The sequence below is a fragment of the Ziziphus jujuba genome, chromosome 5 (genome assembly GCF_031755915.1).
Source record: "Ziziphus jujuba cultivar Dongzao chromosome 5, ASM3175591v1".
Lineage (NCBI taxonomy): Eukaryota > Viridiplantae > Streptophyta > Magnoliopsida > Rosales > Rhamnaceae > Ziziphus > Ziziphus jujuba.
In genome coordinates this window covers 24,800,553-24,827,875 of record NC_083383.1, presented here as the reverse complement: position 1 = coordinate 24,827,875, position 27,323 = coordinate 24,800,553, and the positions used below count along the sequence as shown (strand labels likewise).

The 27,323-nt window shown below is 36.4% G+C and overlaps 1 pseudogene; it reads left to right on the top strand.

Moving 5' to 3' along the window:
• Positions 1-27,323, top strand: LOC112492081 (nonsense-mediated mRNA decay factor SMG7-like; annotated as a pseudogene).

The following is a 27,323-nucleotide window of genomic DNA, read 5'->3' as shown; positions in this document are numbered from 1 at the left end:
ATGATGATTGCATACTCTCATTTTGGTGATGTAGTTAGCTTTGATACAACTTATAGGAAAAATCAAAGTGGTCGACCTTTTGCTATGTTTCTAGGGGTGAATCACCATAAGCAAACTACTATATTTGGAGCTGCATTATTATACGATGAAAGTGATGAAACATTTATCTGGTTGTTTGATACTTTTGTAAAAGCAATGTTACGTAAAAAACCAAAAACTATTCTTACTGACCAAGATCCAGCAATGGCAAAAGCATTAACTTCTCAATAGCCAGAAACATGTCATCGGTTGTGTATATGGCACTTGTATCAAAATGCAGCAAAACATCTTAGTGGAGTTTTTGCCAAAATTCGAGAGTCTGCCAAAGATTTTAGTAGCTGCATATATGATTATGAAGAAGAACAAGAATTTTTTCTAGCTGGGAATGCAATGCTCGAGAAATATGATCTTAAAGATAATGATTGTCTTATATGAATGTTTGATTTGAGAAAGAAATGGGCATTGGTTTATGGCAGAGAGACTTTTTGTGCAGATATGACTACTACTCAACGGAGTGAGACTATGAATAATGTGATTAAAAATTGAGACTATGAATAATGTGATTAAAAATTATGTCAGCTATCAACATAATTTATTGAGGTTCTTTGAGCATTTTCAGAGGTTAATTGAAGATCGTTGTTATGAAGAACTAAAGGCTGATTTCAAAGCACTCAAAGTACTCCATCGTTATCATTTCCAGTTGAAATTCTAAAAGATGCAGCAAGTATTTACACCCCAACAGTATTCAAGGTGTTCCAAGATGAGTTATGTAAGGCTTATGATTGTGCTATGCAAATATTTGATCATATTGGGACAGTGACGGAGTACAAACTTACCAATCATAAAAAACAATTTTAGCATACTGTTAGATATGATTTTTCTGATAACACAGTGATTTGCAGTTGTAGAAAGTTTGAGTTTATAGGAATTTTGTGCTCCCATGCTCTTAAAGTTCTTTCTTCAAAGGATATAAAGAAAATTCCTATACGATATATATTGAAATGATGGACAATATCTGCAAAGTTAGGAAATTCTAAATTTGTATTTACAAATACAATAAATGAAGACCCTAAAGTAAGTTTGGCAAGACGTTATAAGGATCTGTGTAGATTGCAAACTCAAGTGGCAACGAAGGCAACAGAAACAGAAGAAACATATAAAATTGCAAGAACTGCTCGTGCTACGATTTTAGAAGATGTGGATGCATATTTAAAAGACAATAATATTGGAAAATCCATTTCTAAAATCGTAGAGACTACAACCGTACCACGTGCTAGTGAGAAGATTAAAGGAATTAAAAATAAGAAAAGAGTACGTGGAAAATCTACAAGGCCAAGAAATGCTCTTGAAAGGGTACGAAAGAAGAAAAATGTTGCACTTGGAGAACCATCTCAGCAACAGTCACATGCTAGTGAAATAGCAGATAATGATGTAAGAATTCACGTTTAATTCAACAAACTTAGTTATTTCAATATTCCATTCAATGCAGTTATAATTATTATTAACCAAAATTTTGTCTGTGTTATTTATATTAATATTTAATATATTTGCATATATTTTCACTTGCAGGTTTCTTCTAATTTCAATAGTCAAGATCTATTAAACTTGCCATTCAACATTGTGCCTGGATACCATGGTGATCAAGTAATACTATATTTTTAATTACATTTCATCTTTGTGGTTCATGCTTTATTTTTTTTATGGTAAAAATTATTAATATTATTTTATTTTCTTGTTTTTTATATATATTAAAATATTATATATACTAGGTTCGTAGTCAAGTTGCTTCAACAAATTTGATTCAGAATACAAGTATGTTGAATTTATTAAAACAGGTATTTCAAAAGATTATCAAATATATATATATATATATATATCAATTTTTATTTTTTATTTTAAAGTTTGCATTATTTTTATAGGAAATGACATGTATTTGTGTGTCTTTTTGTAGGTGCATGCTGATGGAATTTGGTGTAGGTTTATGTTGTTGTACCCTAGAGCACAATCATTCAAGGTGTTAGTCAAGAATGATTGTTGTTGGTTCTTAGTTCTTGATTTTTTTTTTTTTTTTTTTTTGGTTTGTTAAGGTTTTTGTTTATGGTTTTAATGGAGCTTTGGGGTTCTTGAGAAGGTTGTTAGCTTTTGGAAAGAAGAAGAAAACAAATGTAGTAGTTGAGAGAGAGAGAGAGAGAGAGAGAGAGAGAGAGAGAGAGAGAGAGCCAAAATTGTTGTTTTTCAAAATTTGTTTTTTTGAATATTACTTCCTCACGTTTTCATTACAATTTTCATACTTTTAAATACATCAAAAAAGGCAATAAGACATGCTTCCATATTGAGCAATAAATACAAAAGCATTAAAAGTAACCAACCAAGCCAAAATACCTCAACTAAATCTAATCAATGTGCTGGGCATGCAAGAAACCTTCTTTAATAGGCAGTTCAGCTTGTCTGAGGCATTTGAATTTGAAAACCAGCTCCATTTGACTTGAAAATTGGAGGGAAGCCTTTTTGAATATTAAACTGTGTTCTAGCAAAAAAACCAGATAAAACAAAGCCCATTTTCCCATCCAAAACTAATCAAACCCGAGGCAGTTTTGTCCAGATTTCTGGGCAAAAAAACTGCACAAGGGTCAGATTGTTTAGGACTTAACTCAGCCTTCCCAGCTCCAAATTGGGCCATTCTTTTTGCTGCTGCTTCCTCTGCGTTTCGAGTTTATTATATCCAAAATTTAGATCCAAATCCCAAACCTTCTTCAAACGGAATCCAAGGGTGGACTTATGTTGCTGGAAATACAATTCCAGCAACTAGACAAAAAAGGCCCTAAGCTATAGTTAATGAGCTTAGGGCATTACAAAAAAGATATTGTTCTTAAACATTACAAGATAAAATAAAATGCATAAACATAAATAATGTTTGGTCTTTGGTGTTGCAAAACAAAGAGTGCAAGTGTAACCGAACTACCTTGCACATTGTGGCAAGATCACCACATTTCAACACTCCTCCTTGGTGTTCTTGCTTGAAATATTGAGAAGCTTCCTCAAGGTCTCAAATCTTGCTTTTGGAAGTGGCTTGGTGAAGAAATCTGCAAGGTTATCTTCGGTCTTGATATATTCCAAGCTTACTTCTCCATTTTCTTCAAACTCCCTCAAAGAGTGATACTTCACCGGTATGTGTTTTGTCCTTCCATGTTGAACGGGGTTCTTGGCTATTGATATGGCTGAAGTATTGTCACACTTGATGATGGTTGAACCCTCTTGAGGATAACCAAGGTCCTCCAATAATTTCCTAAGCCAAATGCATTGATTTGCACATGAAGAGCAAGCAACGTACTCCGCTTTGGCGGTGCTTTGAGCGGTTGTTGCTTGCTTCTTTGCATTCCATGAGAATGGTCCACTACCAAGTGAGAAAAGATACCCCAAAGTGCTCTTCATATCATCCAAGCATCCAGCCCAATCACTATCCAAGTAGGCCATTAATCTCATCACATCTTGCCTATCATACCTAACTCCAAAGTCTTGTGTTCCTTTTAAGTATCATGAATTCTTTTGGCACCTACAAAATGATTTTGGGATGGTGCTTGCATATATCTAGACAAAACACATGTGGCATGCATAATATCTGGTCTTGATGAACATACATAGAGCAAACTTCCTATCATGCTTCTATATAGGGTTGGGTTTACCTTTGGTGTGTCATCCTCCTTCTTGTATTTGTCTCCTTGGCTCATTGGTGTTGACATTGGCTTGCATTCATCAAGGTTGAACTTTTTCTTTGATGTATTTCTCTTGAGATATGAAGATACCCCTAGAGCATTGCATCACTTCCACTCCAAGGAAGTAATTCATTTCACCAAAGCTTGACATGTCAAACTCCTTTTCAAGTTCATTTTTCAAAACTTTCACATTCTTTTCATTTTCACCCGTGACCAACAAATCATCCACATAGAGTGAGATAACAATCATGCCTTTTTCATTCCTTATGTATAGTGTTGGTTCATTTGAACTCCTCTTAAAGCCTTGGTAGATCAAGTAACAATCAATCTTGCCATACCAAGCCTTAGGTGCTTGCTTTAACCCGTAAAGTGCCTTGTGTAGATGGTAGACTTTGTCCTCATGTCCTTGAACAATAAAGCCCTCGGGTTGCTTGACATAAACCTCCTCTTGAAGCACACCATTCAACAAAGCCGACTTTACATCAAAGTGGTACACCTTCCATGACATTGAGGCCGAGATGGATAGGATGAGCCCTATGGTCTCCATTTTTGCAACCGGTGCAAACGTCTTTCCATAATCTACACCCGCTTGTTGTGCATAGCCTTTTGCCATAAGCCTTGCCTTGTGCTTGCATATTGTTCCATCCGGGTTGAACTTGGTCCTAAAGATCCACTTTACACCAATTGGTTTCTTGTTTTTAGGTTTAGAAACCAAAGACCAAGTTTCATTCTTTTCTATCGTATCCATTTCGGTTTGCATGGCCTCCATCCACTCTTTCTTTTGCATAGCTTCTTGAGCATTGATAGGATCACTTAAGGCAACATTGCACCTTTCATATATTTCGGACAATGGCCTTTCTCCTCTAACACCATCTCCAATCTCCAATTCGGCTCCAATGGTCTCAAGTGCATCCTCCTCATCATCTTCATTTTCTTCATTGTCAGTGTCGTTGGTTTCTTCTTTTTCATCATCCAACCGAGCATTATCTTCATGGACAAGAAGCTCCTCCTTTGTCCAATCCCAAATAGCATCTTCATCAATCCTCACATCCCTTGTTACCACAAGTTTCTTGGTTTCCAAGTTGAAAACCCTAAAACCCCTTGGTAACCTCACTAAAGCCGACCAAGATGCCCACATTTGCCCTTTTGTCAAGCTTGTCTCTCATGTGTGGATGAACATGGAGAAAACAAACACTTCCAAAGATTTTTATGTTGTCCAAAGATGGTTTTTCTCCATACCATATCTCATAGGGTGTCTTGGACTCATTGGCTTTGGTGTATGCTCGGTTTTGGATGTAGCTAGCTGTGTATATGGCTTCGGCCCAAAACTTCTTTGGCATGTTCTTCTCATGTATCATGCACCTTGCCATCTCCATCAAGGTCCTATTTTTCCTCTCACAAACACTATTTTGTTGTGGCGTGTATGGTGTTGTGAATTGATGCACCATTCCATTTTCTTTGCAAAAATCCTCCATAGCCAAGCTTGTATATTCTCCACCATTGTCGGTTCTGAAGCACTTCATCTTTGCATTGCTTTGGGTTTCCACCATCTTCTTGAATTCCATGAACTTCTTAAGCACTTGTGACTTGGTTGTTAGAAAATATACCTAACACATCCTTGAGTAGTCATCAATGAAGGTTACGAAGTACTTACAACCTCCAATTGATGACAAACTCATCGGTCCACACACATCCGAATGGACTAGCTCAAGCTTCTCCTTAGCTCTCCATGAACCGGCTTTAGGGAGTGGAAGCCGTGTGGATTTCCCTAGTTGGCATACATCACATAGGCTTTTCATCTCCTCAATCTTTGGCATGTCCTTCACAATGGCATTGGTGCTTTTCATGGCACCATAGCTAGAATGCCTAAGCCTTTTATGCCAAAGTTGAAAAATGGGCTCCATTTTGGTTTTTAAGGCTTGTTCATTCTTAACTAGGTTCAATCTATAGCTTTTGTCCTTCAATGGTACCTTAAACAGCTCATTACCACAAGCATCATATATAATACATCCATCTTTTGCAAAATTTAAAGCAAAGCCTCTTTCTACCAATTGTGCTACACTAAGCAAGTTTTCACACAAACTAGGAACGTATAACATATCTTTTATAATTTTGGTACCTTCCTTGGTGTTCAAGCACACATCTCCTTTGCCTTCTACTTCCATGAACTGGCAATCACCTTATGCGAACCCGCCCGAGCTTACACCACCGACAACGTGCTAGGGTACTGATCCGATACAGATGAAGATTGGACCGATCACTAGGGCTCAAGCTAAGAGGATTAAGGACAATCTTGCTGTCTTTATCCAGAAAGTAATTCATTCTCAAAAGGGCTTGTCCATACCTGAGGATAAAAGACCTGTTTTAAGTATCCAAGTGGTGGAGGCTGATACATCGGATACCCATACATCGGACATTTTATATCGGACACCCTTGTCTCGAACATCGAAGCCTTGCCTCGGACGTTTGATCTCGGACTTCGGACATCGGAGGTAACTTAGCTCGGCCAGACACAACTTAGCTCGGACAGACATCAGTTAGCTCAGCCAGACACAAGTTAGCTCGGACAGACATCAGTTAGCTCGGATAGGCCATAAGTTAGCTCGGACATCAGGCAGACATAAGTTAGCTCGGTTGAAGACATAATTCAGCCTAGATGTCAAAGTCAACTCGTTACCTAATTTTCGATTGACTTTATTTCTTTTTGGGTTTTTATTTATTTATTGTCTAGACAAATAACTTTAGGAAGGTTTTTATTTTATTGTAAATTAATTAATTCCTAATTTAATATAAAGGAATTAATTAATCAAACTTAGATTAGGAAAGGAAGTATAGTTGCGGCCAACTAGGTTTCTTTATGTGTGTGGCCGGGTTTTACCTAGGGTTTTTTTTAGGGTTTATTTTGTTTCTTTCAAAGCCTATTTAAAGGCTTATTTTTCAATAAGAATACAACTTTGATTTGATTAAGAAAATACTTGAGAGATTAATTATCTCTTTGTTCTTTGAGAACACCTAAAACACCATTAGAGAATTGGTTGTTTTAGCTTGACTTATCAATAGGTTTTCCATCCCCTATTATGGCGTCTACATTATACCAAGGTTTCTAACGACAGCTTGGTTAGGGGTTGAGGTTCATTCCATTAGAACTTGAACTTAATTAAGATCCAGGCTAATATAATACGGGTTTAGGAGCAGGTCGTCCTAGGTTCGTATCATTTGGTATCAGAGCTAAATTTTGTTCAGGTTTGATCTATCTTTATTTGCTTTATTTGTTTTTGTGTTAATATGCAATTTTTGCATTAGGTTAAGGTTGCATCCATCCCATACACATTCTGCATCTTAAAAAAAAAAAAAAAATTCATTCCTAGTTGAAATAGGATTTCCTAGTTTTATCGTATTTTTTTGTTTCCTAGTTTGTTGGTTGTTTTTCATCATTGTTCTTGTTAATTTTGGATGTTGTTGATTTTCTTTTTCTGTTTTAGTCTTAACTATTTGTATTCATATATTCAAAAAAAAAAAAGAAAAAAAAAAGAAGGGTTTGCAGCAACATATATAAAAAAAAAAAAAAAAAAAACTGCACATTTGTGTTTATTTGGAGATCACGGGTTTGGTGAATTTCTGGAGTTGGAATTGCAACTTTGGTAATTATTCTTGCTACTGCAGTTGTTTATGTTCTATGAGTGAAAAAAAAAAAGGAAAATATTTCGGTTTATTGGAGTTTGATTTGTTTGCTGGAAATTTGTTGGAGCTGCTGGTTTTTTGATTATATATTCAGAATTTGAGTTGCTGGGAAATTATTTTTGCTACTGGATATTTGGATTTTGGGTGCTTAAATTATTTGGATTAAAATTAGTTAAAGGAATTTATACAAAACTTGAATTACAAAGAACAACAACCAACAACTTTTCTATATTTTTGTTCTCTTTGATTCTTGTTCGTATTTGAATTTCTTTTTCTGGAATTTTATTCTTGAACTCATAATCTACTACCATCTGGTGCAGTTTTCAAAAATTCCAATGTTTTCCCATTATTTTATGTGTTTTCTTGTCTAGAAAGCTGAAAAATTAGGATTTGTTGGATTCTTTCGGTATTGCCTACCTTTTGCTTTCTGTTTTGTTGATAAGTTTAATTAAAACATACTAGTGATCTAATTGTTGTTTTGTGGGTGTTTTAATTAGAACTTTGAGATAATCCATTGAGTGGAAAAAGGCAAGGGTGTGTAAGCTTAAAAGAGGGTAAAGGCCGAAACAAGTGTGCAAACACGAGTGTCGAGTCCTTATTTGAGTGAAACACGTAAGAGAGTGAAATTGGTAAGGTCCTATTTTATTTCTATTGCATTATTATACTAACATGACAGAATCAAGGATGAGGAGAGGGGAGCCACCCTTGAGGATCAATGAGGAGGAGTCTATAGCATTCCATGGTGATGCCCGAGCTACCGGGAGCGAAGACCAAGTGGACATGAGAGCTGTTTTGGAATCAATACAACGGGTTAGTGCTCAAGTTGAGCATGTGAATCAAAGAGTGGGAAGACTAGAAGCCTCACAAGGAATGCCAAATACAAGAAATAGGCAAGAATTCCATGGAGGACAAGGCCGAGGACGAGGAGGTCGGGAGAGACCGAGAGAGGAATTCGATGAGGAGCCATTCGGTGGAGACTTTGAGGAAGGTATGGATGAAACTTTTGCTGTCCAAGATAGAGCTGGCCGTGGAAGATATAGGAGGGAAGATATAGATGATGACTTGGGAAATATCAAGGTTAACATCCCACCTTTTATGGGTAAAAGTGATCTCGAAGCTTATTTGGAGTGGGAAGAAAAAATGGAGATAATTTTTGACTGCCACAACTATTCGGAAGGTAAGAAGGTGAAGTTGGCAGCAATGAAGTTTGGCCATTATGCACTCCAATGGTGGACAAATGAGCAAAGCACCCGAAGGAGAGTTGGTGATGCCTTGATTACAACATGGCGACAAATGAAAGGAGCCATGAGAAAGCAGTTTGTGCCATCCCATTACCATAGATTGCTGCATCAAAGGCTTCAATCTTTGTCTCAAGGAAGCAGGTCCGTGGAGGATTATTATAAAGAGATGGAGATGTTAATGATGAGGCTGAATATGAATGAGGATAGGGAGGCAACAATGGCAAGATTTCTTGGTGGTTTGAACCGTGACATTGCCAACCAACTTGAATTACAACAATACTTGGAATTAGAGGAGATGTTGCATGTAGCAATTAAGCTTGAGAACCAATTCAAGAGGAGGGGTGTCAGCACACGGTTTGGAGGAATTTCTAGTAGTGGAAGGGCAAGTTCAAGTGGCTGGAAAAACAATTCCACTTATGAAAGTAAGCTGAAGCTGAAGCTTGGTGAAGAAGCTACTAACCGGCCAAGAAGGGAACTTAAAACCGAATCTGCCCAAGCCATTAAAGGTCAGATAAAATCTGATCCTAAACCTCAAAAGTCCAGAGAAATAATTTGTTTTAAGTGCCAAGGAAGAGGACACATAGCCAGCCAATGCCCAAATAGAAGAATCATGGTATTAAAGGGTGACGGTGAGCTGAAATCTACAAGTGAAGAAAGTGAAGTTGAAACCGAGCAAGAGGAGGATTGCAATGATGATGAAGCCGAACCTATTGATACATCTAATGCCGAGTTGAGCTTGGTTTCAAGGAGAGTACTTGCTATCTACAAAGATGAAGAGCAGATACAAAGACAAAACATCTTCCACACTCGCTGCGAAATACAAGGTAAAATTTATAGCTTGATTATAGATAGTGGGAGTTGTACCAATGTGATAAGTAACCTTGTAGTTGATAAATTAGGCTTGAAAACAATTAAACATCCAGAACCCTATAGGTTGCAATGGTTAAATGATAGTGGTGAGATGAGGGTAAATAAACAAGCTAAAGTAAAATTTAGCATAGGTAGATATGAGGATGTAGTCTTATGTGATATTGTTCCCATGATTGCTGGACATATACTACTAGGTAGACCATGACAATTTGATAAAGATGCTACTCATTTTGGTCAAGAAAATAGTATTTTTTTCAGGTTTAAAGGGAAGAAGGTCAAGCTGGAACCATTATCTCCTAAAGAGGTTTACAAAGACCAATTACAAATGCAATAAAGGAGAGAAATCGAAAAGCTCAAGGAAAAAACAAGTATGGCACCAACGGCTTCACCAACCTTTCAAGAAGGTAAGCATGAGGTTGCTGATCAAGGTAAGGTTTCTAAGGCTCATATTGAGTGGAAAGATCAAGGAAAAGTCGAAAGAGAGGGAAAAGAAAACGGCAAACACGAGAGCTTGGAGAAGGAAGGAAAATCCGAAGGTTTGTGCCAATCCAAGGGAAAAAGAGAAAAAGAAAGAAAAGAAAGGTTAAGTAGCAATTTTTATTTGAGTTTAGGGGATATTAATAAGGTTATTCAGTGTAAGAAACCTTTCCTGGTCATGATTTATAAAGAAAATTACTTTAATGATCAAACTAACTTTGAAGAACTTGAATTGCCAAGTTCAATGATTTCTCTTTTGAAGGAATTTGGAGATGTCTTCCCAAATGAAATTCCAAGTGGACTACCACCTATTCGAGGGATAGAACATCAAATTGACTTTGTTTCAGGAGCTGCCATACCAAATAGACCAGTTTATAGGAGCAATCCCAAGGAAACAAAGGAGTTGCAAAAACAGGTAAGTGATTTGCTTGATAAAGGATACATTTGTGAGAGTTTAAGTCCATGTGCTGTTCCTGTTTTGTTGGTACCTAAAAAGGATGGTTCTTGGAGAATGTGTGTTGATTGTAGGGCTATAAATAACATTACTATCAAATATAGGCATCCCATTCCTAGATTAGATTATATGCTTGATGAGTTGCATGGTGCTTGCATGTTTACAAAAATTGATCTTAGGAGTGGCTATCATCAAATTAGGTTGAAAGAAGGTGATGAATGGAAAACCGCATTCAAAACTAAATATGGGTTGTATGAATGGTTGGTTATGCCTTTTGGATTATCCAATGCACCTAGTACTTTTATGAGGCTTATGAATCATGTAATGCATCCATTTATTGGTAAATTTGTGGTTGTTTATTTTGATGACATTCTAATATATAGCCGAAACTTGGATGGCCATGTGGATCAACTTAGGTAAGTTTTGCAAGTTCTTAGAAAGGAAAGATTGTTTGTTAACATTAAAAAATGTGAATTTTGCAAAGAAGAGCTTGTGTTTCTAGGTTTTGTAGTAAGTGCTGCAGGAATCAAAGTTGACCAAGCTAAGGTGAAAGCAATTCAAGAGTGGCCGGTTCCTACTTCTATCACCTAATTGAGGAGCTTTCATGGCTTGGCAAGCTTTTATAGAAGATTTGTCAAGGATTTTAGTACCATAGCAGCACCATTGAATGAAGTTGTCAAGAAGAATATCGGCTTCAAATGGGGGGAAATACAAGAAAAATCTTTTAATTTGTTGAAAGAAAAATTGTGTAATGCACCTTTGTTAGTTTTGCCAAATTTTTCTAAGACTTTTGAAATTGATTGTGATGCTTCAGGTGTAGGTATTGGAGCTGTCTTAATGCAAGAAGGAAGACCTATAGCCTACTTTACTGAAAAATTAAATGGAGCTGCCCTAAACTACCCGACTTATGACAAGGAGATGTATGCTTTGGTGAGGGCTTTGGAGACGTGGCAGCATTATCTCATGCCAAAGGAGTTTGTGATTCATACGGATCATGAGTCTTTGAAGCATATCAAGGGTCAAGGAAAGCTCAACCGAAGGCATGCCAAGTGGATTGAATTTATTGAAACCTTTCCCTATGTGATCTACTACAAAAAAGGTAAAGAAAATGTGGTTGTCGATGCATTATCCCGAAGGTATGTACTCTTTTCTACCTTAGATGCTAGATTGCTTGGATTTGAACAATTGAAAGAACTTTATGAGCATGATAGTGACTTTGTAGAAATTTTTAAAACCTGTTTGAAACATGGATTTAATAAATTTTTCATATTTGAGGGATATTTGTTTAAGGAGAACAAACTTTGTGTGCCTAATTGTAGTATTAGGGAATTATTGGTTCGGGAAGGACATGGGGGTGGTTTAATGGGTCATTTTGGTGTTTTAAAAACTTTATCCTTGCTGCAAGAACATTTTTATTGGCCTAACATGAGGAGAGATGTTGAGAGAATTTGTGAAAGATGTTTAAAGTGCCGAAAAACAAAATCAACATTGAAACCGCATTGATTGTATAAGCCTTTGCCAATTCCTACCTATCCTTTGGTAGATTTGTCTATGGATTTTATTCTTGGATTGTCTAGGTCAAAGACAGGTAAGGATTCAATTTTTGTTGTAGTAGATAGGTTTTCTAAGATAGCACATTTTATTGCATGTAACAAAATTGATGATGCATCCAATATTGCTAATTTATTTTTCAAGGAAATTGTGAGATTGCATGGAATGCCAAAAACTATTGTTTCGGATAGGGATGCTAAGTTGTTAAGCTATTTTTGGAAAACTTTGTGGGCTAAATTAGGTACTAAGCTTTTATTCTCAACTACTTGTCATCCACAAACTAATGGACAAACCGAAGTAGTAAATAGAACCTTGTCTGCATTGTTGAGAGCTTGAATTAGTAGAAATTTAAGAACTTGGGAAGAATGTTTGCCACATGTTGAATTTGCATATAATAGATCTTTACATTCAGCAACTAAATTTACTCCATTTGAAATTGTTTATGGTTTTAATCCTTTGACTCAATTAGATTTAACACCTTTACCTATAAGTGAGTGTGCTTATCTATATGGAAAACAAAAAGATGAATTTGTAAAGCAGATTCATGAGAAGACACTAGCAAATATTGAGAGGAGGACCGAGCAATATGCAAAGGTGGCTAATCAAGGCCGAAAATCAATGGTGTTTGAATCTGGAGATTGGGTGTGGCTGCATTTAAGGAAAGAAAGGTTTCCTAAACAAAGGAAATCCAAACTTATGCCGAGGGGCGATTGATGATACGAACCTAGGACGACCTGCTCCTAAACCCGTATTATATTAGCCTGGATCTCAATTAAGTTCAAGTTCTAATGGAATGGACCTTAACCCCTAACCAACCTGTGGTTAGAAACCTTGGTATAATGTAGACGCCACAATAGGGGATGGAAAACCTATTGATAAGTCAAGCTAAAACAACCAATTCTCTAATGGTGTTTTAGGTGTTCTCAAAGAACAAAGAGATAATTAATCTCACAACTATTTTCTTAATCAAATCAAAGTTGTTTTCTTATTGAAAAATAAGCCTTTAAATTGGCTACAAAGCCACGAAATAAAACCCTAAAAATAAAGAAAAACCAACCACCACACATAAAGAAACCTAGTTGGCTGAAACTATACTTCCTTTCCTAATCTAAGTTTGATTAATTAATTCCTTTATATTAAATTAGGAATTAATTAATTTACAATGGAAAGAATATAATAAAAACCTTCCTAAAGTTATTTTTCCGGAAAATAAATAAATAAAAGCCAAAAAGTAATGGTAGTTTCCTAAAACAAAAAGTAAAAACAAATTAGGAAACTAAAAATGCTAGCCTTTTTTATCAAGTTGACTTTGATCAATCTTTGACCTCTTTGAGCTTCAAATCAGCTTCTAGATTCTTTTTAGGATGCCAAATAAGCTAAATATGAAGTCCCACACGTTGCCCATGCTTGGAAAAATAAGAAAAGGCTAATACAGTAAAATACAGTAAAGCCAGCAAGCAATACAGCAAATTCGGCCAAATTGTTGATGCTGTCCGTACAAGCCCTTTTTTATTGCATTTGAGGCTGCTTTAACTTGATTCCATGACCTATTAGGCATATGTATTGAACCCATAAAGCATTGGAACCATTTCATGCTTCCCGGACTCCAAAAATGTACCAAAACCGTCACCCGGGTCCGTATCGGCTTCCACCACTTGGATGCTTCGAATAGGCTTTGTATCTTCAAGTATGGACAAGCTCTGTTGAGATTGACTACCCTCTGTATAAATACTCCCAGGTTGCCCTTAAATCTCTTAATTTTAGCTCTTGTGATTGGCCTAGTCTTCATCCATGTCGAGTCAGCACCCCAACGGGTTATCGGTGGAGTGGGCTCGGGCGGAATCACATCATTCCCCTCCTCTTGAAAAGGATTTGTCCTCAAATCAAGATCATTACCTGCAGCAAAAGGAGTTAAATTAGCAACATTAAATGCAGCACTCATGTTATACTCACCCGGTAAATCAAGCTTGTAGGCATTCTTGTTATTCGGCTCCAAAACTTGAAAAAGTCCATCCATAGGCGGCATGAGCTTTGACTTTCTTTGTTTAGGAAACCTTTCCTTTCGTAAGTGCAACCAAACCAATTCTCCTGGGTCAAACACTATTACAAGAAAATCTAGAAATACATGCTCATTATGGTAAAAATTACACTTTTTAAAGTTAGCAAACAATATTTCCCAAATTTTCAAATTGCCACTAAGTAAAGCTCTCAACAATGCAGATAAAGTTCTATGCAATAAAGACATCTTTAAATAAGTATCTTTAAAATTCATGGTCAGCAATGATTTCTTATTCATAATTACTTTATTAACATCACCAAAGCTAAGATAAAAATTTATATTCTTCCTTTCTTGTCTTCCTTTTTCCTTTCTCACTCAATGCCATCTCACCTTCCTCACTCTCGGCTTTTGCACCAAATTTTTCACTCTTGGTTTTATTAAAATCTTTCCACACAACCTGAGTATTAGAAGACTTACCTTGGATAGCAAGCTTACCTTTTCCCTCTTGATTGGATGGTAGTCCACTTGGAATTTCATTTGGGAAGACATCTCCAAATTCCTTCAAAAGAGAAATCATTGAACTTGGCAATTCAAGTTCTTCAAAGTTAGTTTGATCATTAAAATAATTTTCTTTATAAATCATGACCAGCAAAGGTTTCTTACACTCAATAACCTTATTAATATCCCCTAAACTCAAATAAAACTTGCTACTTGATCTTTCTTTTCTTTCTTTTTCTTTTTCCCCCTTGGATTGGCGCAAACCTTCGGATTTCCCTTCCTTCTCCAAGCTCTCGGGTTTGCCACTCTCTTTCCCCTATCTTTTGATTTTTCCTTGATCTTTCCACTCAATATGAGTCTTAGAAACCTTACCTTGATCAACAACCTCATTCTTATCTTCTTGAAAGGATGGTGAAGCCGTTGGTGCCATACTTGGTTTTTCCTTAAGCTTTTCGGCTTCTCTCCTTTGTTGCATTTGTAATTGGTCTTTGTAAACCTGTGTAGGAGATAATGGTTCGAGCTTGACCTTCTTCCCTTTAAACCTGAAAACAATGCTATTTTCTCGACCAAAATGAGTAGCATCTTTATCAAATTGCCATGGCCTACCTAATAGTATATGTCCAGCAATCATGGGTACAATATCACATAAAACTACATCCTCATATCTACCTATATTAAATTTTACTTTGGCTTGTTTATTCACTTTTATTTCACCACCATCATTAAGCCATTGTAATCTATAAGGTTCTGGATGTTTAATAGTTATTAAGCCTAATTTATCAACTACAATGTTACTAATTACGTTTGTACAACTTCCACTATCAATAATCATACTACAAATCTTACTTTGAATTTCACATCGGGTGTGGAAGATGTTCTCTCTTTGAATTTCATCCTCATCTTTGTATGCAGCAAGTACTCTCCTAGAAAGCAAGTTTAATTCAGCATTGGATGCTTGCAAGGTTTCGGGTTCATCCTCTAAATCCTCCTCCTCTTGCTTGGCTTCATCCTCACTTTCTTCACTTTTCGATTCTAGCTTGTCATTGCCCTTTAACACCATGATTCTTCTATTCGGGCATTGGCTACCAATGTGTCCTCCTCCCTAGCACTTAAAACACACAACATCATGAGTTCTAGAAGGTTTAGGATCTAATTTTACCTCATTCTTTGGTGCTTGGACAGATTCGGTTCTAGTCTCCTTCCTTGGCCAATTTGAGCTTTCTTCTTTGACTTTCAGCTTTAGCTTGCTCTCACAGATGGGATTGTTCCTCCAGCCACTTGAATTGGACCTTCCACTGTTGGAAACACCTCCAAACCATGATCTTACACCCCTCCTCTTGAATTGATGCTCTAATTTAATAGCCACATGCAACAGCTCCTCCAATTCCACATATTGTTGCAATTCTAGTTGATTGGCTATTTCACGATTCAAACCACCAAGAAACCTTGCCATAGTTGCTTCCCTATCTTCATTCAAGTTCAATCTCATCATAAGCATCTCCATCTCCTTGTAATAATCCTCCACGGATCCATGTCCTTGAGATAAAGATTGAAGTCTTTGATGCAGCAACCTATGATAGTGTAATGGTACGAATCGCTTCCGCATGGCTCCTTTCATTTGTCGCCATGTAGTAATCAAGTCATCACCAACTCTCCATCGGGTATTTTACTCATTGGTCCATCATTGGAGTGCATAATGGCCAAACTCCATTGCTGCCAATTTCACCTTCTTAGCCTCTGAATAATTATGGCGGTCAAATATCATCTCCATCTTTTCTTCCCACTCCAAATATGCTTCGGGGTCACTTTTTCCCATGAATGGTGGGATGTTGATCTTGATATTGCTAAGATTGTCATCTGTTTCTTCCCTCCTATATCTTCCACATCCAGCTCTATCTTGGACAGCAAAAGTTTCATCCATACCTTCCTCAAAGTCTCCACCGAATGGCTCCTCATCAAATTCCTCTCTCGGTCTCTCGTGACCTCCTCGTCCTTGGCCTCATCCTCCATGGAATTCTTGCCTATTTCTTGTGTTCAGAATTCCTTGTGAGGCTTCTAGTCTTCCCATTCTTTGAATCACATACTCAACTTGAGCACTAACCCTCTGTATTGACTCCAAAACAGCTCTCATATCCACTTGGTCTCCACTCCCGGTAGCTCGGGCATTGCCATGGAATGCTACGGACTCTTCCTCATTGATCCTCAAGGGTGGATCTCCTCTTCTTATTCTAGAATCTGCCATGTTAGTAAAATACTGCAAAAAATAAAATAAACCCTCACAATATTCACTCCCTCATGTGTTTCACTCAAACAAGGTCTCGACACTCGTGTTTGCACACTAGTTTCGGCTTTTACCCTCTTTTAAGCTCACACACTCTTGCCTTTTTCCACTCAATGAATTATCTCAAAGTTCTAATTAAAACACCCACAAAACAGCAATTAGATCACTAGTATGTTTTAATTAAACTTATCAACAAAACAGTAAGTAAAAATAAACAAATACCGAACGGAATGAAGATACCTATTTTCGGTTTTTCTAGACAAAATAAAGCAAATTAATGAGAAAAATTTGGAATTTTGAAGAACTGGACTAGATGCTAATATATTATGAGTTCAAGAATAAAATTCTAGAAAAAGAAATTCAAATACGAACAAGAATCAAATTGAACAAAAATATAGAATAGTGTTGGTTGTTGTTCTTGTAATTCAAGTTTTGTATCAATTCCTTTATCTAATTTTAATCCAAATAATTTAAGCACCCAAAATCCAAATATCCAGCAGCAAAAATAATTCTCCAGCAACTCAAATATTGAATAAATAATAAAAAACCAGCAGCTCCAACAAATTTCCAGCAAACAAATCAAACTCCAACAAACCGAAATATTTTTCTCTTTTTTTTTTATTTTTTTTTATTCGGCTTTACCTCTTCTTCTTTTTTTTTTTCACTCACAGAACATTAACAACTGCAGTATTAAGTATAATTACCAAAATTGCAATTCCAACTCCAAAACAAACACCAAACCCGTGAGCTCCAAATAAACACAAATGTGCAGTTTTTTTTTTTTTTTTTTTAAATGTTGCCGCAAACTCTTTTTTTTTTTTTAAATATATGAATGCAAATATTTAAGAGTAAAACAGCAAAGAAAAATCAACAAAAACCAAATTAAAAGAACAATGATGCAAAACAACCAACAAACTAGGAAACAAAAAAATACGGTAAAACTAGGAAATCCTAATTCAACTAGGAATGAATTTTTTTTTTTTTTTTTAAGATGCTGAACGTGTATAGGATGGATGCAACCTTAACCTAATGCTAAAATTTCATAATAACACAAAAACAAATAAAGCAAATAAAGATAGATCAAACCTGAACAAAATTTAGCTCTGATACCAAATGATACGAACCTAGGACTACCTGCTCCTAAACCCTTATTATATTAGCCCGGATCTCAATTAAGTTCAAGTTCTAATGGAATGGACCTCAACCCCTAACCAACCTGTGGTTAGAAACCTTGGTATAATGTAGACGCCACAATAGGGGATGGAAAACCTATTGATAAGTCAAGCTAAAACAACCAATTCTCTAATGGTGTTTTAGGTGTTCTCAAAGAACAAAGAGATAATTAATCTCACAACTATTTTCTTAATCAAATCAAAGTTGTTTTCTTATTGAAAAATAAGCCTTTAAATTGGCTACAAAGCCACGAAATAAAACCCTAAAAATAAAGAAAAACCAACCACCACACATAAAGAAACCTAGTTGGCTGAAACTATACTTCCTTTCCTAATCTAAGTTTGATTAATTAATTCCTTTATATTAAATTAGGAATTAATTAATTTACAATGGAAAGAATATAATAAAAACCTTCCTAAAGTTATTTTTCCAGAAAATAAATAAATAAAAGCCAAAAAGTAATGGTAGTTTCCTAAAACAAAAAGTAAAAACAAATTAGGAAACTAAAAATGCTAGCCTTTTTTATCAAGTTGACTTTGATCAATCTTTGACCTCTTTGAGCTTCAAATCAGCTTCTAGATTCTTTTTAGGATGCCAAATAAGCTGAATATGAAGTCCCACACGTTGCCCATGCTTGGAAAAATAAGAAAAGGCTAATACAGTAAAATACAGTAAAGCCAGCAAGCAATACAGCAAATTCGGCCAAATTGTTGATGCTGTCCGTACAAGCCCTTTTTTATTGCATTTGAGGCTACTTTAACTTGATTCCATGACCTCTTAGGCATATGTATTGAACCCATAAAGCATTGGAACCATTTCATGCTTCCCGGACTCCAACAATGTACCAAAACCGTCACCCGGGTCTGTATCGGCTTCCACCATTTGGATGCTTCGAATAGGCTTTGTATCTTCAAGTATGGACAAGCTCTATTGAGATTGATTACCCTCTGTATAAATACTCCCAGGTTTCCCTTAAATCTTTTAATTTCAGCTCTTGTGATTGGCCTAGTCTTCATCCATGTCGAGTCAGCACCCCAGCGGGTTATCGGTGGAGTGGGCTCGGGCGGAATCACATCAATTGACATTTTCAAGTTTTGGAGAGGATAAACCACAATGCCTACAAACTTGATTTACCGGGTGAGTATAGTGTTAGTGCCACCTTTAATGTTGCTGATCTATCTCCTTTTCTTGCAGGTGATGACTTTGATTTGAGGACAAATCCTTTTCAAAAGGAGGGGAATGATGCGAACCCGCCCGAGCTTACACCACCAACAACGCGCTGGGGTACTGATCCGATACAAATGAAGACTGGACCAATCACTAGGGCTCAAGCTAAGAGGTTTAAGGACAATCTTGCTGTCTTTATCCAGAAAGTAATTCATTCTTAAAAGGGCTTGTCCATACCTGAGGATAAAAGACCTGTTTTAAGTATCCAAGTGGTGGAGGCTGATACATCGGATACCCATACATCGGACATTTTATATCGGACACCCTTGTCTCGGACATCGGAGCCTTGCCTCGAACATTTGATCTCGGACTTGGGACATCGGAGGTAACTTAGCTTGGCCAGACACAACTTAGCTCGGACAGACATCAGTTAGCTCGGCCAAACATAACTTAGCTCAGACAGACATCAGTTAGCTCGGCCAGACACAAGTTAGATCGGATAGACATCAGTTAGCTCGGATAGGCCATAAGTTAACTCGGACATCAGGCAGACATAACTTAGCTCAGATAGACATCAGTTAGCTCGGCCAGACACAAGTTAGCTCGGATAGACATCAGTTAGCTCGGATAGGCCATAAGTTGGCTCGGACATCAGGCAGACATAAGTTAGCTCGGTTGAAGACATAATTCAGCCTAGATGTCAAAGCCAACTCGTTACCTAATTTGCGATTGACTTTATTTCTTTTTGGGTTTTTATTTATTTGTTGTCTGGACAAATAACTTTAGGAAGGTTTTTATTTTATTGTAAATTAATTAATTCCTAATTTAATATAAAGGAGTTTGATTTAGGAATTAATTAATCAAACTTAGATTAGGAAAGGAAGTATAGTTGCGGCCAACTAGGTTTCTTTATGTGTGTGACCGGGTTTTACCTAGGGTTTTTTTAGGGTTTATTTTGTTTCTTTCAAAGCCTATTTAAAGGCTTATTTTTCAATAAGAATACAACTTTGATTTGATTAAGAAAATACTTGAGAGATTAATTATCTCCTTGTTCTTTGAGAACACCTAAAACACCATTAGAGAATTGGTTGTTTTAGCTTGACTTATCAATAGGTTTTCCATCCCCTATTGTGGCGTCTACATTATACCAAGGTTTCTAATGGCAGGTTGGTTAGGGGTTGAGATCCATTCCATTAGAACTTGAACTTAATTAAGATCTGGGCTAATATAATACCGGTTTAGGAGCAGGTCGTCCTAGGTTCGTATCATCACCAATCTTCACTTTGGTTTTGTAGTTTCGGTCAAGCTCTATAAAACCATCCTTTTGGAAAATCATGTGGTGTGAGCAACCACTATCCACAAGCCAACCGAGACCACTACTTGTGGCTTTAAGGCATGTGGCCACAAATAGGTTCTCGGCTTCTTCATTAACCACATTGGCTTGTTGTCTCCTTTGCTTGCATACTTTGGCAATGTGGCCTTTTCCTCCACATCTTTCACAAGATGCATCCGGCCTCCAAAAACACTTGGATGGTGGATGTCCGAGCTTCTTGCAATGAGGGCAAGGTGAATGCCCTCCTCGGTTTTGATGGCTTTGTTGTTGTTGTTGGTGGTTGTAAAACCGGTTTGGTTGGTGTTGTTGCTCTTCCTTCCTTTATTTTTCTTTTTGTTGCCGTGGCCACCATAGAATGCACTCTCTATGGTCTCCTCCTTTCTAATGGCTCTCCTTTGTTCGGTTGCTTGAAAAGCATTGATGAGCTCACTCAAGGTTATTTCACTAAGATTTTTAGATTCTTCATGGGAGGAAATTTTAGCTTCAAACCTTTTGGGTAAGCTCACCAATACTTTCTCTACTACCCTTTGATCGGTCAATTGCTCACCAAGGATCCGAATTTGATTTACCACTTTGAGCATCCTTTCCGTGAAATCCTTGACAAGCTCATTTTCCTTCATCTTTAAGGTCTCAAACTCTCTTCTTAGGTTTAAAACTTGCATTTGCCGAGTTGTAGTATTTCCATGGAACTCCTCTTGAAGTTTTATCCAAACCTCTCTAGCACTTGTGTATGACATTATCCTTGTAAAAACGGAATCACTCACGTAGCAGTGCAAGGCAGTGAGGGCCTTGACCCCCTTGGCAACTTCGGCCTCATGTGCATTTCTTTGTGCTTGGGTTGCATTAGCTCTCAACTCTTCCACTACATAACCTTCTTCTATGACTTCCCATAAACCAAAGGCTTGAAGGTAGGCTTTCATTTTTATACTCCAAATGGAATAGTTTTGGCCTTCAAACTTAGGTGGTGTTGGGGTTGAAAAGGATTGTGAGGCCATTTGAAAAAATGATCTTTGAAAAGTTTTGAAAAATGAACACAAGAACAAGCTCTCGGGTGGTGGTGTTTCGATGAGTTTCAACTAGTCTTTTAGGAGGTTTTGGTTTCGGTTGGAAGGCTTTAGGTGGGGGATCCTCTCACAAATAAAATGGTCTAGGTTGAAAGCTCACAAGGTCCTAAGAAATTACACTATGCTCTGATATCATGATGAAATTTGGTGTAGGTTTATGTTGTTGTACCCTAGAGCATAATCATTCAAGGTGTTAGTCAAGAATGGTTGTTGTTGGTTCTTGGTTATTGATTTTGTTTTTTTTTTTTTTGGTTTGTTAAGGTTTTTTTTTTCTGGTTTTAATGGAGCTTTGGGGTTCTTGAGAAGGCTGTTAGCTTTTGGAGAGAAGAAGAAAACAAATGTAGTAGTTGAGAGAGAGAGAGCCAAAATTGTTGTTTTTCAAAATTTGTTTTTTTGAATATTACTTCCTCATGTTTTCATTACAATTTTCATACTTTTAAATACATCAAAAAAGGCAATAAGACATGCTGCCATATTGAGCAATAAATACAAAAGCATTAAAAGTAACCAACCAAGTCAAACTACCTCAACTAACTCTAATCAATGTGCTGGGCATGCAAGAAACCTTCTTTAATGGGCAGTTCATCTTGTCTAAGGCATTTGAATTCGAAAACGAGCTCCATTTGACTTGAAAATTGGAGGGAAGCCTTTTTGAATATTAAACTTTGTTCTAGCCAAAAACCAGATAAAACAAAGCCCATTTTCCCATCCAAAAATAATCAAACCCGAGGCAGTTTTGTCCAGATTTCTGGGCAACAAAACTGCACAAGGGTCAGATTGTTTAGGGCTTAACTCAGCCTTCTCAGCTCCAAATTGGGCCATTCTTTTTGCTGCTGCTTTCTCTGTGTTTCTAGTTTATTATATCCGAAATTTAGATCCAAATCCCAAACCTTGTTCAAACGGCATCCAAGGAGGTGGACTTATATTGCTAGAAATACAATTCCAGCAACTAGACAAAAAAGGCCCTAAGCTATAGTTAATGAGCTTAGGGCATTACAAAAAAGATATTGTTCTTAAACATTACAAGATAAAATAAAATGCATAAACATAAATAATGTTTGGTCTTTGATGTTGCAAAACAAAGAGTGCAAGTGTAACCGAACTACCTTGCACATTGTGGCAAGATCACCACATTTCAACACATGCAATCTCCCAAGAACACCAATGTTTTGGATTCAATGACAATTATGTCATTGATAATAACAAGAATATATAGAAGTTTGACATAGGGATATAGAAACATTGAAAATAAGTTTTATATTATTTGTTTTTACTATTGTGAATAAGTTTTATATCATTTGTTTTTACTATTTAAAGCACTTTAGAAACATTTATTACATTTCTTTAGAGTTAAAAATAATATTCTTTTATATATATATATATATATTTTTTGATGACTAAAGTATTCTTTTATATTCGATGATAGATGTGTTTTGCTAAAATTGTAAATTGATGTTTTTTTATATATAACATAACAGAAAGAAATTGCTGCAATGCCTGGTAGAAAGAAAAATAGAGAAAGAAGCCTTAATGGCTGCTGCTGCTACACGGTAGAAAAAAATAATAATAATTAAAAAAAGTATAATAGTTAGAGTGAAGACTGGCAAGGGATTGCACAAAAAATTAAAAAAATAATAAAAAATAAAAAAAGAAGAAGAATGATTTAGGGCTTTTTTGAAACTTTAATGAGTGGGATTCGATTGGTATAATAATAATTAAAAAATACACAAGTTATGGTTGAAGGGGAGAAGAATGGCAAGAATGGCACAATAATAATAATAAAAAAAAAGAACAGAAACGAAAAGAAAAAGAATGGTAGAGGACTTTATTTTTAAATTTTAATAAAGTGGGCCCAATTGGAGTTTTGCAGCCACAAGAAAGCTTCCGTCAGTATAACTTAATGGTGAATGATGTGAAAACAGAAGAAAATATATGGTAGTATTTTAAATGAGGTGTCAATTTTTTATTAGTGGGACAGAATTGGGGACAGAGTTTTGGAGATAGAAGATCTGTATCCGTTTTATATATATATATATATATATATATAATTTTGTTATAACGAATGAAATTCCCTTTGTAAAGGTGACATTAATATGACCTAAGTTAATAAATCTATGCATACGAGCAAATTTTTTTTTCATTATATCTTACTAACGTTGGTTGGGTTATGTCAGCCACTGTAAAGTGAGGGACTATGTTAACTGTACCAGGTGCTATATATATTATATGTATAATAAAAAGTTTTCAGTGGTTTATGTTCGATTGATTTTTATTATAAACCATACGAACAGGCTTGTAGTCAAGTGGAACTTTCTATTAGCTGTCGTTGCCTGGCTTATTTCGAGTGATGAACTCATTTCACCAATATTGGTGGGTTGTGTATCCCCATTTTATAACTGGGGGACATTATCCAGTAGGATACAATTAATAGAGATAAACCAACCTCTGTTTCGTAACTCTATCTATTTGTTTGTTGATATTTTAAATATCACACGTGTACATAGATTTAGTTACTAGTTGCTTATCTTTAACAAACTCTCTTGTACTGTAATGTGTACTTCAAGACTCATTCTCATGAATGTAAATGAGCTTTCTACTATTACTGCATTCTCCACACTATTCATCTCTATTTTACTTTCATGGTATCAGAGCTCTTGCTCTAAAGAGTTTTATTTATTTATTTATTTATTTATTTATTATTTTATGATTCTATCTTCTGCCCATAGTTTATCCTCTCCTTTGCTATCATGGCTGATTCATCCTCTACATCTGTAACTGATACCCAGAATTTTGATTTTGCCTATTTAGTTTTTATCAATGTTGCTAGTCAAGCACCTATTTGCCTTACCTCTGACAATTTTTTCACATGGAAAGCTCAGTAGGATGCTTTTCTTTATGGATATGCACTCACCGGTTATGTTGATGGTTCTTTAGTGTGTCCACCCTACTCCTCTCATTTGGCATATATGTATTGGACCCATCAAGATCAACTTCTGTATGGCTATTTATTAGCATCTTTGTCTCGTGAGCTTGCTCCCATGGTCCCTTCGGCCAAGACTTCCCGTGAACTTTGGAAGAAACTCTCTATCGCCTATGCTAAGCCATCAAGGGCACACATTATCTGACTCTGAGAGAGGCTTGTTAAACCTCAAGGATCTCGAAATATCACAAACTACATGTTTGATATTAAAGGGGCAGAAAATGAGCTTGCTCTGCTTAATGCACCACTTAAAGATGAGGAAATAGCCATTTATGTTATCAATGGTCTAAATTTAGATCCAAAAAGAAATTTCTGCAGCTATTCATTCAAAGGATATTGAAATTTCCTTTGAAGATCTACATGAGAGGCTATTGGAATATGAGGCATACCGTCACAAGACAAATTCTCAGCGCCATGATGATTCACTTGTTGTTGCTCATGTTGCAACCAAAAACATTAGCGCTTCTGGTTTTGGTCGTAATTTTTCCAAGAAACTAGGTACCAAGTTTGTTCAATCATCTTACAATTCTTCTTGTGGTAACCAATCTTTGGTTTCTTCTAGAAATAACCGTAGAAAATGTCAGTTATATGACCAACTCATTCATTTTGCAAAGTTTTGCCCTCAACTAAAGCAACAATGGACTCCAATGCATCAACAAGTTTTGCTTCCCACTCCAAAATTTGGTCCAAGGCCTCATGCTTTTTATTCGGCACCGCTAGCTTCTACATCTCTCTTTCCATTTTCTTCTCAATCATCTTGGTTGCTCAATTCTGGAGCTTCACATCATGTCACCGATGATTTAAATAACCTATCTTCTCACTCCTATTATTATGGTACTGATGAGATCATGGTTGGTAATATCACACGACCCTTCAAAACCCTAGACCTGAATTTTTAGTCTTCATCAATAAAAAAGAAAGCTTCCTCTTAGAACCAACAGGGTTTTACCATGATTTAATTGTGAAAATTAGAGCCAAGTATAGGATTCTACTGGGTAATTTCTCTGAGGATGTAGAGAATCAAATTGTCATGGAGAAAGATGGGAAAAAAATCCACTAAAGGGAAGAATGGTTTGATATGTTGCCATCATTGTTTGATATACTTGGGTGACCTTGCAAGTTATAAAGGATTATATGGGAGGGTGACTCCAAAACTCAAAAGTATACTGCAGCTTCAAGTTACTACTTGCAGGCTGCATCTCTATGGCCATCAAGTGGAAATCCTCATCATCAACTTACTATATTAGCTTCCTATTTGGGGGATGAGTTGGTAGCTATTTATCGATATTTTCGTAGTTTGGCAGTGGAGAGTCCCTTCTCAACTGCAAGGGACAATTTAATTGTCGCCTTTGAAAAGAATCATAAGAGTTTCTCTCAACTACTTGGGGATACAAATGTTTCTATGATCAAGGAGTCATCTACTTGGCTAACTGGCAAAGGAAAGGGTAAGGGAGAATTAAAGCCTATTAATAAGGATATTGATTCTAGCCTTGTCAAGGAAAAGCATATACTATTCATAAGACACATAAAATGTTTTGTGTTCGATTTGTTCATGTAAATGGTATTCTTTTCACCCGCACAAGCCTCAAAACATTTCCAAAAGTTCTATCTTCAGTTAGCAGTGGCATGTGTGAACTATTGAGTTTTAGAGTAAAAGACGAGCTGAATTTTGGTGCAAATGGCATTGAACGGTCTTATACTTGTTAGGCTTATCTCAATTCTTATATTCATAGTACTGAATATGAATAAGGAGTCTAAAGGTCAAACATATGTTGAAATTTTACAACGAACTGTTTTACTTCAGAATGCATCCACTACGGCTTTTGAGTTGATGGGGCACATATTAGGGAGATGTGTGCAGTTACGTGTTCCTTCTTCAAGTTTCCTCTTACTTGGCATTCTAGTTTTGTTGAATGGTTGGCATATTGTCCAAATATTGCAGTTGAAAATGATGTGGATGAGAAATAGATTGCTGTTAGATTAAAATTTTGGAAATCTTTTATATCCTTCTTGAATAAGCTATTGTCAACTGGGCCAACATTTTTAGATGGTGAAGAATATGATATGTGTTTTAATAATATGTGTAGGTATGCAGAAGGAGAGATTGAGAACCGATTGGCATTGAAGGCGGATTTTGAGTTGCAAGGATTCTTGCCACTTCTTCCAACATAATCCATTTTAGAATTTTTGAGGAAGTACTCATTTGGAAGTGATAATCAAAAGGAAAAAAAGGGCCCATTTTAAAAGGATTTTTGATGCAGGTAAGGCTTTAGGAAATTTAGTCAGGCTTGATCAGAAAGCAATAGTTTTTCATTCGAAAGGAAAGAAATTTGGTATTGGTGTTGAGCATCAAGTATCGAACAATGTCATATCTACATATTCAGGAATGCCTAGCACAGATGATATGGTGCTAGAAAATCAAGCAGTGAAAGTAGCAAATTTAGGAGTTTCATAGCCAGAGCATCAGCAATATAGAAGGCAAAGATGATGATGAACTAATTGTTTTTAAGCCAATTGTTTCTGAGAAGCAACCTAATGTGATTGACTCAAACTGGGTAGCATATGAAGGCACGTAGGCTGGTAAGAATGCTTGTTCTGGTGGCATGAAATTTAATGGTAGTTTTGTTTCTGTTGCTCTTGATAATCTATGATCAAGCAGCTTTTGATGGTCTTCCACGTCCACCTGTATCTGTTGGAAATATATTCCCGCAGCATTTGCAACCAGTTCCTTCTAATGGTATCAGAGCAAGAGATCCAAAAGGTATTGGGTTCAAAACTCAACAACTCTACCCAAAGAATTAA